Source organism: Gopherus evgoodei, chromosome 8, assembly GCF_007399415.2.
Source record: "Gopherus evgoodei ecotype Sinaloan lineage chromosome 8, rGopEvg1_v1.p, whole genome shotgun sequence".
Taxonomy (NCBI): domain Eukaryota; kingdom Metazoa; phylum Chordata; order Testudines; family Testudinidae; genus Gopherus; species Gopherus evgoodei.
The window spans coordinates 19,966,190-19,980,301 of record NC_044329.1 but is presented as its reverse complement, the minus strand read 5'-3'; positions in this window follow the sequence as shown (position 1 = coordinate 19,980,301).

Here is a 14,112-nt window from a genome sequence, read left to right as displayed (position 1 = left end):
ATTTATTTCTTTTGTCAGCTTTGACTCTAAAGTGATCCACTCAGCTTGAGGTGCTGGGAAACTGCAGCAGAGTACATGCCTTCTCCCCCAGCCTCCCCAAGTATGATGGTAAAAAATGGGCTAAATGAATGCCTCTGCAGAATAATAAATGGTTTTAATGGTGACATTTCCTACCATGTAAGTCATGAGCCACTCATGATGGAAAATGGAAATTGTATTTTTTCCATTGCCAGGCAGATTGCATACAGAGTTCAGACAGGCTTATTCTACACTCATCACATCAGCTCCTGATGTGAAGCAGTCATTATAAACATGGTACTATTTCCAATGCAAATTATGATTTGCAATGCCATTCATGACCCATAGAAGATCTAATGACAAATATGAAAATCACTTATGCCTCAACAAGGCATATGCTAGAGGGGTGAGCAAGGGCGCTTAGCACTATGAATACTAGCCTCTATTTGCAATTCATTTCCATCTGACAGTGGTTACGTGCCAAGTGGGGGCTTTGACAGCCCTCTCTCTTTTTGCAGAGTCCCTGATTTCTCTTTAGGTGAGAGCAGGAGCCATGCAATTTGAAGCCTCCATGGCAGTGCCTGGGTTTCCTGTTGTTAAGTGGCTTGAAATGCCATTTCATGGCTCCCTAGTCAACGTGGCTGGAGAAGCTGATTTACATGACTGCTACAATCCCATTGAGCAGCTACGTGACTTTGCTTCAGTATAGTGAAAGCACTTTTTGTTCACTGCAGAACATCACGGGATTTCCTTTTCTCCCTACCATTTTTGTTAAAAGTTAGAGCATTCTGAGCTATGTGTGTTGGGGGGTGGGGGGGAGGAGAGGACTCCCAGTCACAGAGAGGACAGAGAAAGAGAAGGCACTTGAGAGGGAGGGATCACTCACATGACAAGTGGTGAGGAATGAGCGGGCATAGACCCATGCTGATGGGGAGAGGAGGAGACTCAGGTCCTGAGCCTTCACTATTTAAGTCAATGGGAGCTTTGTTATTTACTACAATGGATGCAGGATCAGGTCCTCAGATGGATAGGGGTAGTTTACTGCAAGGTCTTTATCTGAACAGTTGATTTTTGCATGGCAAGCCTTGGCCATTCCCTCTTTAAAGTCTGTCCAAATCCCTTGCAGCCTAAGCATCACTGCTAAACTTCACCCCATAGTCTTACTGATCATGTATCTGGCCCTGCAAGAAAGGAATGTTCTGAAACACTGTCATTTTGTGGCGGTTTAGAGATATAGCACCACAAGGCATATTTTCATTGCTTCATGTGGAGCATAAAAATAAATACTCTTTATAGAGCATCTTGGTGCCCGACCTGTACATACAGCCCCCTTGAAGGGCATCAGCTTCTGAGCCATAGCTCAGCAGTCATTTGGTGCACTGTACAGTACTGGAGGGAAGGGAACGTTTTGGCCAAGGATGCTGGATCTCAAAACAACCAAGAGGATCTTGGGTGTAGGTTTGCTATTTGTCTAATTCTTATACCACAGCATAATTGTGTTTTCTTAGCACCTTGCCTGTACAGGCAAGATTTTGGTTTTCAAAGGCAGTCTGACAAACCCCCACAAAATTAACTGCATTGGGGCTCAGTTGCCCCAGTTGGGATTCAACATGAGATTTTAAGGAATCAGGGACTTAGAATCAGTAAGCCAGGCACTGCACTCCTGTTGCAGTGAAGGGGTTATCAGACATACTTCTGACCCACTTCCTTCCCAGTACGGAAACTCAGAACATTTCTGCAGACCTGCAATATGATGTTATTATATTAGTGTCTTGGTGATGGAAATGATTCCACCCACTCAGGCCATTTTTACTTACTCCATGCTGCTAGAACATTTTATCTTAAAGACAGTTACAGTTTGTCTTAATTTCATAATTCATTTGTGTGCATTAATCCTCACACTAAATTCCAAGTGCTCAAAACCTACCACCTGAATCTTGCTAATTAAGATAAATTGTTGTCATGCTTTGAAGATCCCTGGGAAATGCATTTCATTGCACGTTACAAAAGGAAAAACAAAGCTTGCTTCTGTAACACTTATTAGCTTTGTTATTTCAGCCCTTTATTTTGTTGGCTTCCTCCTGGTTTCCAGTGTGTGTATGTGTGTGTGTGTGTGTTTATGTGTATATAATATATGCGTATATAACTGACTCAGGCATGCAGTACGTGAAGTAATTTAAATTCATTTTCATAACAAGATCTCAGGATAGATACATCATTGCTACAAACCAATCATTCCAGAAGAGTTAATGGAGCAAATACATCCCCTTATGTAATTCCCTTGGCTTTAGTGGAGTTACACGAGGAATGAATATAACCTTTGCCTAAGGATCAGATGCTCTCAAGTGTTCTGGCCCCTTTGTGCTACTCGCCCATCACAAAGATGCCAGAAGGAATCTGGGTCTGGCCTGCTGATAATTCCCCCTGTGTAAAAGAGCTCTTAGCTGGTGCACAGCTAGTCTACCTGGTTGCTTCACTACCCATCCCCACTGTCAAGGCATTCAGTGGTGGAGTGAGGACATGGCATAAGCACTGTGTACTCAAGCAATCCCCAGCTGATGTCTAGTTCCTTTTGGACTAGTCCTAGCTAATTCCCAGGCTGTTCTAAACTCTCCAGGGGCCATGCTGCAGGTGGCAGCCTGACAGCCCCCTGATCCCTTCAACAAATGGAGCTTGGCTAAAGAGAAGGTCTCAACTTACTCAGTGATCTATAATAAAACACTGTCATGTGCATCATCACTATATCACTGCTGGCAGATCATGTGGATGACAGTTCTGTATTGATCCCAAGAGGCACCAGAGTTATTCACTTAACCAATAGCTTAAGAAATGTTTAAACCTGCACTATTCTTAACCTATAAGACTATTAAAAAAGAAAAATTAAAGAGGACAAAGAAACTGAGTGGACAAGGGAAGGGTGTGGGAAGAAAGAGGATCAAGCTCATCACCGATAAAAGGCTGCGTCTTAGATGAAGTGTATACATGAATGACACTTTTGAGGGAAAAAAAATCTCTCCCTTGATCTCTCATCCATAGTATACCCACTGGATGTCCATTTCTAGAGCTGTCAGATCAACATCTTTCATGGGCACTACACTCACTGCCACAAAAGGAAAAATAATCCATTTGAAAATGCCTCACATGTCTTGTTTTTTGTATTGGCTCTGGAAATGTTTAGGCAACTAGATCTGTAACACACTTCTAAGGTGGTAGACAAATACTGTCTGTCCTGGAAGCAGTGTTTGTACAAGTCCAGATAATACTGGGATGGTGCCGTGGGTTGGGGACCTTGCTTCTGGGCCTTGGATATCACCATTCTTACTAATCCCTTTGCCCCCTCCAGACTGGATGACCTCTACCTGCTGATTTTTGGAACTTCAGCTGGAAGAGAATGGTCTCAAAGGCCATCTCCAGAAAAAAGGGTGTGAGATATGTGCAGTGGGAGATCCTTGGCTTTGGAATGTGGTTCCTTTCTTGGTCTGACATAGTTTAGAGTTGGTTGGCCTTACAGGCTCAAAGTGGTCTATTTTACAATTATTAGACATGAGCTGTAGTGTCAAGTTTGGACACAAATCTGGATTGAGATGTTTGATTTGTGTAAGGCCCAGTGGGTCTCAAAGCAAGCCCTGTACAGCTTCCAGGTAGTGAACACTTCTACGGTGCCACCCAGCAGTAGCTGTAAGCAGTTTGCACTCCATTTACCCAAGACCACTACATACACAGACCACAGGAAGTCCTGCCTCAAGGGGTCTGACAGGCAGCAGCCTCATGGTTCCTGATTGGCCTCCTTCCCTATATAATCCCAAGGGAGTGGTCCAGGAAGTGTCTAGGCAATATTGTGGATCTCCTGTCACTATCATGCCCGTTCCTGCTCTTGAAATGCTGGCTTTGATCTCTGTTTGATTTGGAATTCGACTCCTGACATGGACTATGAAACTTGACTCTGCTCTAATCCTTGATATTGACACTGGCCTGGAACTTGACTATGAACTCCTTTGCTACTCTCAGCCTCAAGTTTGACCTTGCTATGATCCTTGGTACTGACTGCCTTTGTCAGGGTCCTGATAGCTAGTCTCATTGTAGAAAATGGGGCCACCTGCAAAGCTCTGATTTAGACTTGGACTTTTCCAGAATTAGGGGTTCTTTGGAGTTGGGGTTTGTTTGGGCTCGCCTCTAAAAATTCTTTCACTAAATTTATTCAGAAATTAAAACAAACCAACTGTAATAGCTACAAACAGGTTGGGATCCAAGCAGTGAGTCCAAATACTCCTGAATAGTGACAGTGTTTGGATCAAGACCCAGGTTGTGTGGCTGTTAATCATTATGTTTGTGATGAAGGCGGGGAAGGAGGCTAACTTTGCTGGCTGATTGTTATAGAAAATAGACACTATTCTGAGAACTGAGATTATATGAATGATGGTGCAAAAGCATCTTTCTCAGTGTGCCAACACAAATTTGGGAAGTGATATTGGACTAAGTCTCAAAGGGCCAGATTCTGATACCCTTACTTACTTTGAGTAGTGTTGTACTCCACAAATAGTTTAGTTGATTTCAGTGCTCATTCTGGCTCAAAATAAAAAATACAAGAACAAGTGGGGAGCACTAAATGATGCATGATTAATCACCTCAGCATTTATAACTTTGTTCATAACATAGTATTCATGATTCTAGTGGTTCAGTAATATACAGTAAAATAATTTTGTGTTGTAACTGCAATAAACTTGGATCTACAATGCAGGGTATCCCTAATAAGGAAGGATGTTTGACTTCTTTGTGCTGAAACACAAAGAGAACTCAGTAGCATGCTGAGGCCAATATTCATCAAATGTTGTTGTCATTTAACATGAAGAACTTCAACCAAAAAACCTGCATGTGTAAATTTTAGCTTAACTGAAAACCCAGGAAAAATTTTTTGCCAATGGGGAGAAAGGACTAAATGGGGTGTGGGGGGAAGACACTTCCAAGCTTTGAAGAGGGAACTGCTAACAATTGGGCAAAAGAAAGAGGCACTATAAAGAATTGACATGAGTATCCATTTCATGCTGAGCATGTAATGGAAATTAATTTTCTCCTGGAAATGGACCTGGTAATTAGACGTATATGTCACCTTCTGTTTGCCACATAATCACAGCTGAAGTTTCAGTTCTGGAAGAAGTCCTCCTCTCAGTGTTTCTTTCACTAAAATGAAAGGTGAGACATCTATAAATTATCATCAGAAAGAAAATAATGGATGCTGACAGCTCCCTAAAAGCAATTTTTGAGTTTTTTTTCTGAGTGAATGCTAAACACTGTCCAGTGAAATTCATTAAGCAATCAGCATCCTCCTCCAAAGAGCTGACGTCAGTGTGCAGCCTAGGAGCTGCAATTATAATCCTATTCAAGTGGATGGCTGCTTAGTTACAGCATGATGTGGAGTCCATAAGGTCTAGCTGACACCAGCTGCCCTCCTTCAAAGAGTTTATAGTGGAAGGTGAAGAATTAAGACTAGTCAGATCTAATCATTTTTAACCTTGGAAAGTCTTTAACCGAGTCAGATGATTCTCCCCCTCCACCCTGTATTTCATTCCTTTCCTCCCTCACAGGAAAGAAAATGAGTAATGCAATCAATTAAAAGTATGAATAAACATCTGAACTTCTGAATGCTTATCTGAACTCTAGACTCTCTGAGCATTGCAGAGCCGTTCTCACCAGTACAGAGACGACAAAGCCGCACGGCTATTTTCTGTCTCTCACATCTGCCAGCTAAGTTCCTAGTTCTAGAATCTTCACAGCCACCGACAATGTCAAAAGTGAAAAGAATATGTCAAGGGCCAGGCTGGGCTTGTGGAGACCTGGCATTCGGAATGTTATTCTCAGCAAGTCACTATCACTGCTGGGTCCCAAGTAAGCAAATCTCTAGACCTTGGGGATGTTCACTTGGCTGGACCCAGATCCATTTTCTGGTGTCTGAGCCAATTTTGCAAGTAGAAATTTGGCTCTGCTCCATCTAGATGTACTGATATAGTGATGGGCACCAAATAAATGGCTGTACTCTATATAATAAGCTTCCAGGATTGTCTCCTGTCTGTGTGTCCCTCTGAAAACTGGTTGTTTAGTCAATATGAAGGGATAGGAACAGCTACAAGCATGGCAGAGAGCTCTTTTTGTTCAGAATATCACCAGGTTCAATCATTGCTCGGATCTGCAGTGTGAAACCATCCAATTTCTAAGTTCTCTGCCATTTTGACTTCACGAATTACACCTGTGTGGTAGTGTAGACCATTGTGATATCAGAGGCAACTCAACAAATCTCCACCCTTAGCCAATAGCTGAATTGCACGCAATTAAATAATTCCATTGGTTGTTTCAGGGAGAATGCACAGATGATGGAGTACTTGGCCCAACTGCCTCACCTGTGCAACAGCATGGGCTTTCAGCTTCTACTAGTATTAACAACACCCTGAAACCTCCTGCCTTGGGCACCCCCACTAACCACTGATGTCTCCTGGCCGTCCAATCCAAGAGTCTTTCAGGAAGTGATAGCTGGCACAAGTATCCCCCTTCCATCCTCTCATCCCAACTCCCACCATACAGTAGGATGAGCCCCCTACTCATACCATGCACTGGAACTACTAATCACAGAAGCCCCTGTGGGGATAATAGTAGGTGGGTGAACACTGCAGTGCTGAGTTGAGGCCCAGTGGGAAGGAAGATGCTGGAAGTGGGAGGATAGAGGGAAGTGGAAATATAGTTCTCATCGGGGCGGCTCTAGGTATTTTGCCTCCCCAAGCACGACAGGCAGGCTGCCTTCGGCAGCTTGCCTGTGGGAGGTCCCCGGTCCCTCGGATTCGGCGGCATGCCTGCGGGAGGTCTGCCGAAGCCGCGGGATCAGCGGACCCTCCGCAGGCATGCCACCGAAGGCAGCCTGCCTGCTGCCCTTGTGGCGACCAGCAGAGTGTGCCCCATGGCTTGCCGCCCCAGGCACACGCTTGGCATGCTGGTGCCTGGAGCCACCCCTGGTTCTCATGAGATGTCTGCCATTTTGTTTCAGATGTTAGAAATCTCAGTGTGGACCAAGATTGGGATAAAAATTCACCCCTAAATTTAGACTTTGGTGGTATCCAGATTGGACCATTATATATGTAACCTACAGCTAAAATATTTCAAAGGCTGTTGTGCTGAAAGAGGATGACTTTGCGATGGAAGATGCTCTTTTATAAATGCCTAGGAGCAATGTTATTGCATGTATGTTAACCTGAAGGCTGAGGGACAACTTTTATTGTACTTCATATCATAGCTTCCATTAGTCTTTCATAACACTTTACACAAATGACTTGCATTTGTTTGATGAATATCTAGTACTGCCAGGCATTGCTAGCTCCTTTCCTTTCCAAGGCATTTTGCTAACATTTGGCTGATATTAATTTTATTACATAATGGCCTGATATTTCTATTCACTGCATTATACCATTCATCATACATGCCTGATCATTTTTTGTTTTGTTTTGATACAAGCTCATTGATCAGACTGCTGCAAGTGTTCATTACTATCTACTTTGTTTCTAAATGTTAGGTAAGCATATATTTAAAATAGACCGTATTCCTCTACTAAACATGGATATGATCTTTTTTTTCATGAGTGCTTTCCCAGCAAATCCCACTTACTGGTATTTATTATCAATTAATGCAAATCATAAGAACCTAAGAATGGCCATATTGGGTCACCCCAAAGGTCCATCTAGTTCAGTATCCTGTCTTCCAACAGTGGCCAATGCGAGGTGCCCCAGAGGGAATTAACAGAACAGGTAATCGTTAAGTGATCCATCCCCTGTTGCCCATTCCCAGCTTCTGGCAGACAGAGGCTAGGGACACCATCCCTGCCCATCCTGGCTAATCGCCATTGATGGACCTATCCTCCATGAACTTATCTAGTTCTTTTTGGAACCCTTTTATAGTCTTGGCCTTCACAACATCCTCTGGCAAAGAGTTTCACAGATTGACTGTGTGTTGTGTGAAGAAATACTTGGTATTGTTTGTTTTAAACCTGCTGCCTATTAATTTCATTTGGTGATCCTAGTATTTGTGTTATGAGAATGAGTAAATAATGCTTCCTTATTTACTTTCTCCACACCAGTCACAATTTTATAGACCTCTATCATAGCCCCCCAATCTCTTTTCTGAGCTGAAAAGTCCCAGTCTTATTCATCTGTCTTCAGATGGAAGCTGTTCCATTCCCCTAATCATTTTTGTTGCCCTTTTGAGCCTTTTCCAATTCCAGTGTATCTTTTTTGAGACGGGGTGGCCACATCTGCATGCAGTATTCCAGATATGGGCATACCATGGATTTATATAGAGGCAACATGATATTTTCTGTCTTATTATCTTAATGATTTCCAACATTCTGTTTGCTCTTTTGGCTGCCACTGCACATGGAGTGGATGTTTTCAGAGAACTATCCATGATGACTCCAAGATCTTTCTTGAGTGGTAACAGCTAATTTAGACTCATCGTTTTATATGTATAGTTGGGATTATATTTTCCAATGTGCATTACTTTGCATTTATCAGCATTGAATTTCATCTGCCATTTTGTTGCCCAGTCACCCAGTTTTGTGAGATTCCTTTGTAGCTCTTCACAGTCCGCTTTGGACTTAACTGTCTTGTGTAGTTTTGTATCATCTGCAAATTTTGCCACCTCACTATTTACCCCTTTGAATAGTACTGATCGCAGTACAGACCCTTGGGGGACACCATTATTTACTTCTCTCCATTCTGAAAACTGACCATTTATTCCTACCCTGTTTCCTATCTTTTAACCAGTTACTGATCCATGAAAGGCCTTCCCTTTTATCACATGACAATTTACTTTGCTTCGGAGCCCTTGGTGAGGAACCTTGTCAAAGGCTTTCTGAAAATCTAAGTACACTATATCCACTGGATCCCTCTTGTCCACATGCTTGTTGAGTCCCTCAAAGAATTCTGGTAGATTGGTGAGGCATGATTTCCCTTTACAAAAAAGATCATGTTAACTCTTCCCCAACAAATTATGTTCATCTTTGTGTCTGACAGTTCTGTTCTTTACTATAATTTCAACCAGTTTGCTTGGTACTGAAGTCAGGCTTACTGGCCTGTAATTGCCGGGATCAACTCTGGAGCCCTTTTTAAAAATTTGGCATCACATTAGCTATTCTCTAGTCATTTGGTACAGACGCTGATTTAAATGATAGGTTACAAACCACCGTGAGTAGTTCTGCAATTTCACATCTGAGTTCCATCAGAACTCTTGGGTGAACACCATCAGGTCCTACTGATTTATTACTATTCAGTTTATCAGTTTGTTCCAAAACCTCCTCTGACACCTCAATTTGGGACAGTTCCTCAGATTTGTCATCTACAAAGAATGGCTCAGGTTTAGGAATCTCCTTCATATCCTCAGCTGTGAAGACCGATGCAAAGAACTCTTTTAGTTTCTCTGCAATGGCGTTATCATCCTTCAGTGCTCCTTTAGCATCTTGTTTGTCCAGTGGCCCCACTGGTTGTTTAGCAGGCTTCCTGCTTCTGAAGTACTGTACTTAAAGAATTTTTTGCTATTACTTTTTGAATCTTTGGTTAGGTGTCCTTCACATTCTTTTTTGGCCTTCCTAATATATTTTTATACTTCACTTGCCAGACTTTATGCTCCTTTGACTTCTGCTGAGCTATGATGCCTCTGAGGATCTGGGGCCAGATTTTCAAATGTATTTAGATGCCTAAAACTGCAGTTGGGTGCTTAGTGGGATTTTCAAAAGTGTCAAAGAAGGTTAGGAACCTAATTCCTGATTGAAATTAATAGGAGTTAGGTAACTAACCTGCTTATGTGCTTTTGAAAATCCCACTAGGCAACTAGCTGCATTTTTATAACTTTGAGCAATCAGACCCCTGGACCGTATTTTGAGTCAGTAATGCTGTCCATCCAGAAGGATCTCAGAGTACTTCACATGCAATAAATAGTATGGGTTGTTTCTTCCACCATTGAAATTCAACCTTTTCTGGGATAGAACACAGCATATATTTGACAGAGCACATCATTTTAGGACAGGATGTGAGGAAGGACACCATGCCCAACTGAAATAGGGGGAATTTAGAGCAGCAGAATGTAATCTGGCTAGAACAACAATCCTCACCTTTATCATTCCTGGGAAGAATGCCATGGGATCTTTTAAAGGCCATAAATGGTCAAGACATTTCTCATTTCATGAGAGATCACAGGGAGAGAGCTGAAAATAGTGGTGTAGACATTGTGCTTGAGAGCCTGAGCTCCAGCCTGAGTCACAACATCAAAGCAACATCTAAGCAGCTATTTTTAGCACGCTAGTTCAAGCCCTGCTAACACAAGTCTGTTGACCTGGACTATGAACTCGCTCCCTGAAGCAGTGTGGACAGATCCTTGGAGGGATGTGAGGAACGACTTGAGACTCTGCAATCTCTTGGCAACAGGGATGAGTGAGTGGATTTACTCCTCCGACTTTAAATGGATTAGGTTTGTAGATGATGCTAAGAATATAGGCATTTTAATCCTTTTAAGGTTCTGTTCTGCCCATCCCTAACACCATGCTGGAGCTTCATAAGATCAGTTAGTGTGCAATAATAACAAGAAAAAAGGTCCTGTGAGATGGGAGCTATTTTCATGCACCATGCTCATTTTCTCCACCAGGTGTAAGCTTCCTATTTCTCATAGAAATGCATCCCTTACAGCACTGCTGAGGCAGACTCCAGATCAAACCACTAAAAGCCCTGGGAGCATGTGGATCAGGCATGGAGATCTTCCTAGTACAGGTTATGCCATCTCCAAAGGACATTCTGCAGAAGAATAAGTGTATAATAAAATATGAAGAAACTAGATCAGATTTTTTCCAAGGGGATCTCCTGTATCATGATTTGTACTGGGCACAAATAGCACTAAATCATTTGAAATAATACAAGGAGTTGGAGAACTGCAGCAGCTGTCACTTCCTGAAGAACAATAGTCATGTACTAGTCCCAATCTCTAATTCAGATCAGCAGTCTAAACAGATACAGAGCAGTTCCTGAAGGGCATCCAACCTGAAAAGATGCGCTCTTGAAAGGATAGGTATTCATGGCTTTGCTTACTCTTGTATTTCTCACACAGATCCTCGTCATGATGCCGTGTAACAACTTCCTTTTCAGGCTGCATTAAGCACGCCTAGTCTGCAAAGGTCTAGCGAGATGGGGCAGCTTTCAGTGATGTGCTGTGTCATCTGCTCACAGTTGCAGCAGTCATATAGAAGGCCGTCCCTGAAGGACTGTGCTGTCTTCATCAATTTTCCACAACCACTCACTGGGCCAGTGATACCCAGAATACTCTGCTGTCTATTTTGGCTCACTGTAGTCTCACGGTGAGCCTAAGGGCATGCTACAAAGAGCTGAAGAATGTCTGCTCAAGTAGAGATAGCTTTGCAGTTGTATCTCTAGTTCAGAAGGACAATAGGTAAATCTGTCATTAGGTGACTAGGATGGAAAATATGATAAGCTGGCATTTTTGGAGTTGTTTTAGAAAGACCACCCAGCCTCAGCTAGGAATCCCAAGGCTGCTGTTATCTGAGAAACCTGAACAGGGAAGCTGTAAGAATGATGTGATAGGAGCTGGATAAATGATTTCTCCTCTAGTTACAGATCTTTTAAGTCAATGGGGTCACCACAGTTTAATGGTAAACATGAGTACAAGCTTTCCTTCCATTCTCCAGCCCTCAGGAAGTGCTACAAGCTCCTTACTGCCAGTGCAAAGACAGTGGAAGAAAATTGCTAAGAGCAAGTGCTCTAGACAGCAGATCCCAGAAGTATAGCAGGAGAATCAGACCTTCTCTGTGATGGTGAGAGGAGGGAGTGGGGGAAGAGAAGATGATTCAGAGGAAATAATTATGATTGCCACACAGCCTAAAGAAACTAACAGGATGATGTAAGAGCGGCTTTAAAGAAGAACCGATGACTAGCATATATGGTACAACTGGATACAGCTTCCATGGAAGAGCAACTAGCTAGAAATGCCATGCACCCGGAAGACAAATTGGTGACACATGACTTCCTAGAATTTAAGGTCAGAAGGGACCTTTAGATCATCTTGTCTAACCTCCTATAGAACACTGGCTAGTCCATTTCACCCAGATACCCCTGCACAGAGCCTAATAACTTGGGTGAACTAAAGCATTCCAGTCCTTACGAGACTAAACTGTAGTGTGTCGCAGGGAGAGAACCTGCGAATGGCTCAGTTATCTTGTCAGTGTTCTTTGCTTACAGAGTTAAACTAGATGAGATGTACCTGGTGAAGAACATCTAAGAGGACTAGCAGAAGGTGGGAGAATGATTCTATGCCCTCAGATTATATTCCACATTCCAGATCCAGAATAGGATCCCTCTCAAAAGAAAGCAAAATCCTTCTCAACATAGTCCCAAAAGTAGAGATCACCCAGAGTACAGAGGGCATTTCTTCATTCCTGATACTAATTTCAATAAAAGTGTTCTAACACTTGAGTCTGTTTTGGCTTCACATGTCTCCTGTCTCACAGCTCTCTCAGCTTTTATTTTTACTTGAGTCTCTTTCTTCCATCCTGCCAGCTTCCCTCAGGTTCATGGCTTCCGCAAACTTCCTTTTCTCTTTGTCAGCACCTCTCTGCTTCCCATTCCATGTTCGTTCGTTCGTTCATTTTCTCTCTCTGCTTCATTTAATCTTTCATTTTTATATTCTGGATTCATTTCACTCCATTTGTCCCTTATTCTTTCTCACTCTGATTTTGATTATCCCTTTTCCTCTGCTTCTTTCTGGTTTTATAGCCATTTTGGTGTGTCTCTTTTTTTTCCCTCTCTTTCTGTGTGGTGGTATCTTCACCTCTATTTGCCCCATTTTTTCTTCCCTTTTTCTCTCTGTATAATGAGAATGTAGCTGTTTCACTACCCTGCTGTTTCCTTCCTCTCTCTTCCCGGTTCTGTACCATTTCTGTTTCCTGAGTGTGCTCTCCATTAGTGAGCTTCACTGGAATGAGCCTGGAACATCTACTCCAAATAAGGCATTAGAAATTCCATGAAAATAACCAGTTTGCTGGTATTCACACTGATTTATCTAGCATTTTATATCACATTCAGTGCCAGGTTAGCTAATGATGGGACATCATGTTGTGATGCATTGCCATGGAGTTCATTTTCAATAGCTGGTGCAGGACATAGGGATGAGGAGCTGATTTTAAAATGGGCCATGCTCATACTTGCCATTTAACTGCATAGAAACTATCTGTTCCTCTGGACTACATTTTGCAGACATAAAATAATGCAATTGCCATGCAGTCTGGTTCAGGGGCAGAAGTCAGCTTGAATCACTTTAGTTCTGTTTATGTAGCTGTGCCGTATCACATGCATTTTTCTTGACCCTTCTGGTATGTTACCAGGAAACTTTTTTGTTTACATTTGCTGTATCCTTGTGTGATATTTGTGCCTTGTCTGCGATGCTTTTAATTGCAAGCTCCTGCCCTCCTTTGGGTGACAGAATGGTTCATTGTAAGTGTGTCCTTGTCACTGAACTTAGGTGCAAGATCTACCTGAAGGTTGACTTACCAGCCTGAAAAATGGCCCCTGGAAGGGGAAGCATGGCCTTTTAATTATGCTTTGCCCTTTCACTCAGAAAGTAAATCTTCAAGTCTACAGATTACCTTCTCTATTACTTGTTGTTTATCATCTCTAGGGACTGCAGTAAGATCAACCTTTCCTCAAACTCTCCAGAAGTTCCTGTTTCCAAGTGCTCTTGATGTTGAAGGGATGTTTGTTAGCCAGGGGGTGAAGTATTTGATGCTGAATGCCTGCAAGACCAGGATCTGTTCCCCTTGTGACTGGATAATTAAACTGTTAAAAAGTGTGTGCGGGGGAAATTACTTTAATTTGCATGTTCTTACATGCTCCAGCTAGTTGCTGGTTTTGCTACTCTCTCTTCTGGCCTCTTGGGGTGTGAGTGACATCATCTTAAGGTCTAGCTACACTAGAACTGGAAGTTGTGAATTCCAGCTTGACTCATTCAGAATTTGGCCCATAATAAGGGAATAGGGAATATAAAAAATGAAGTTGTCTCATTGAT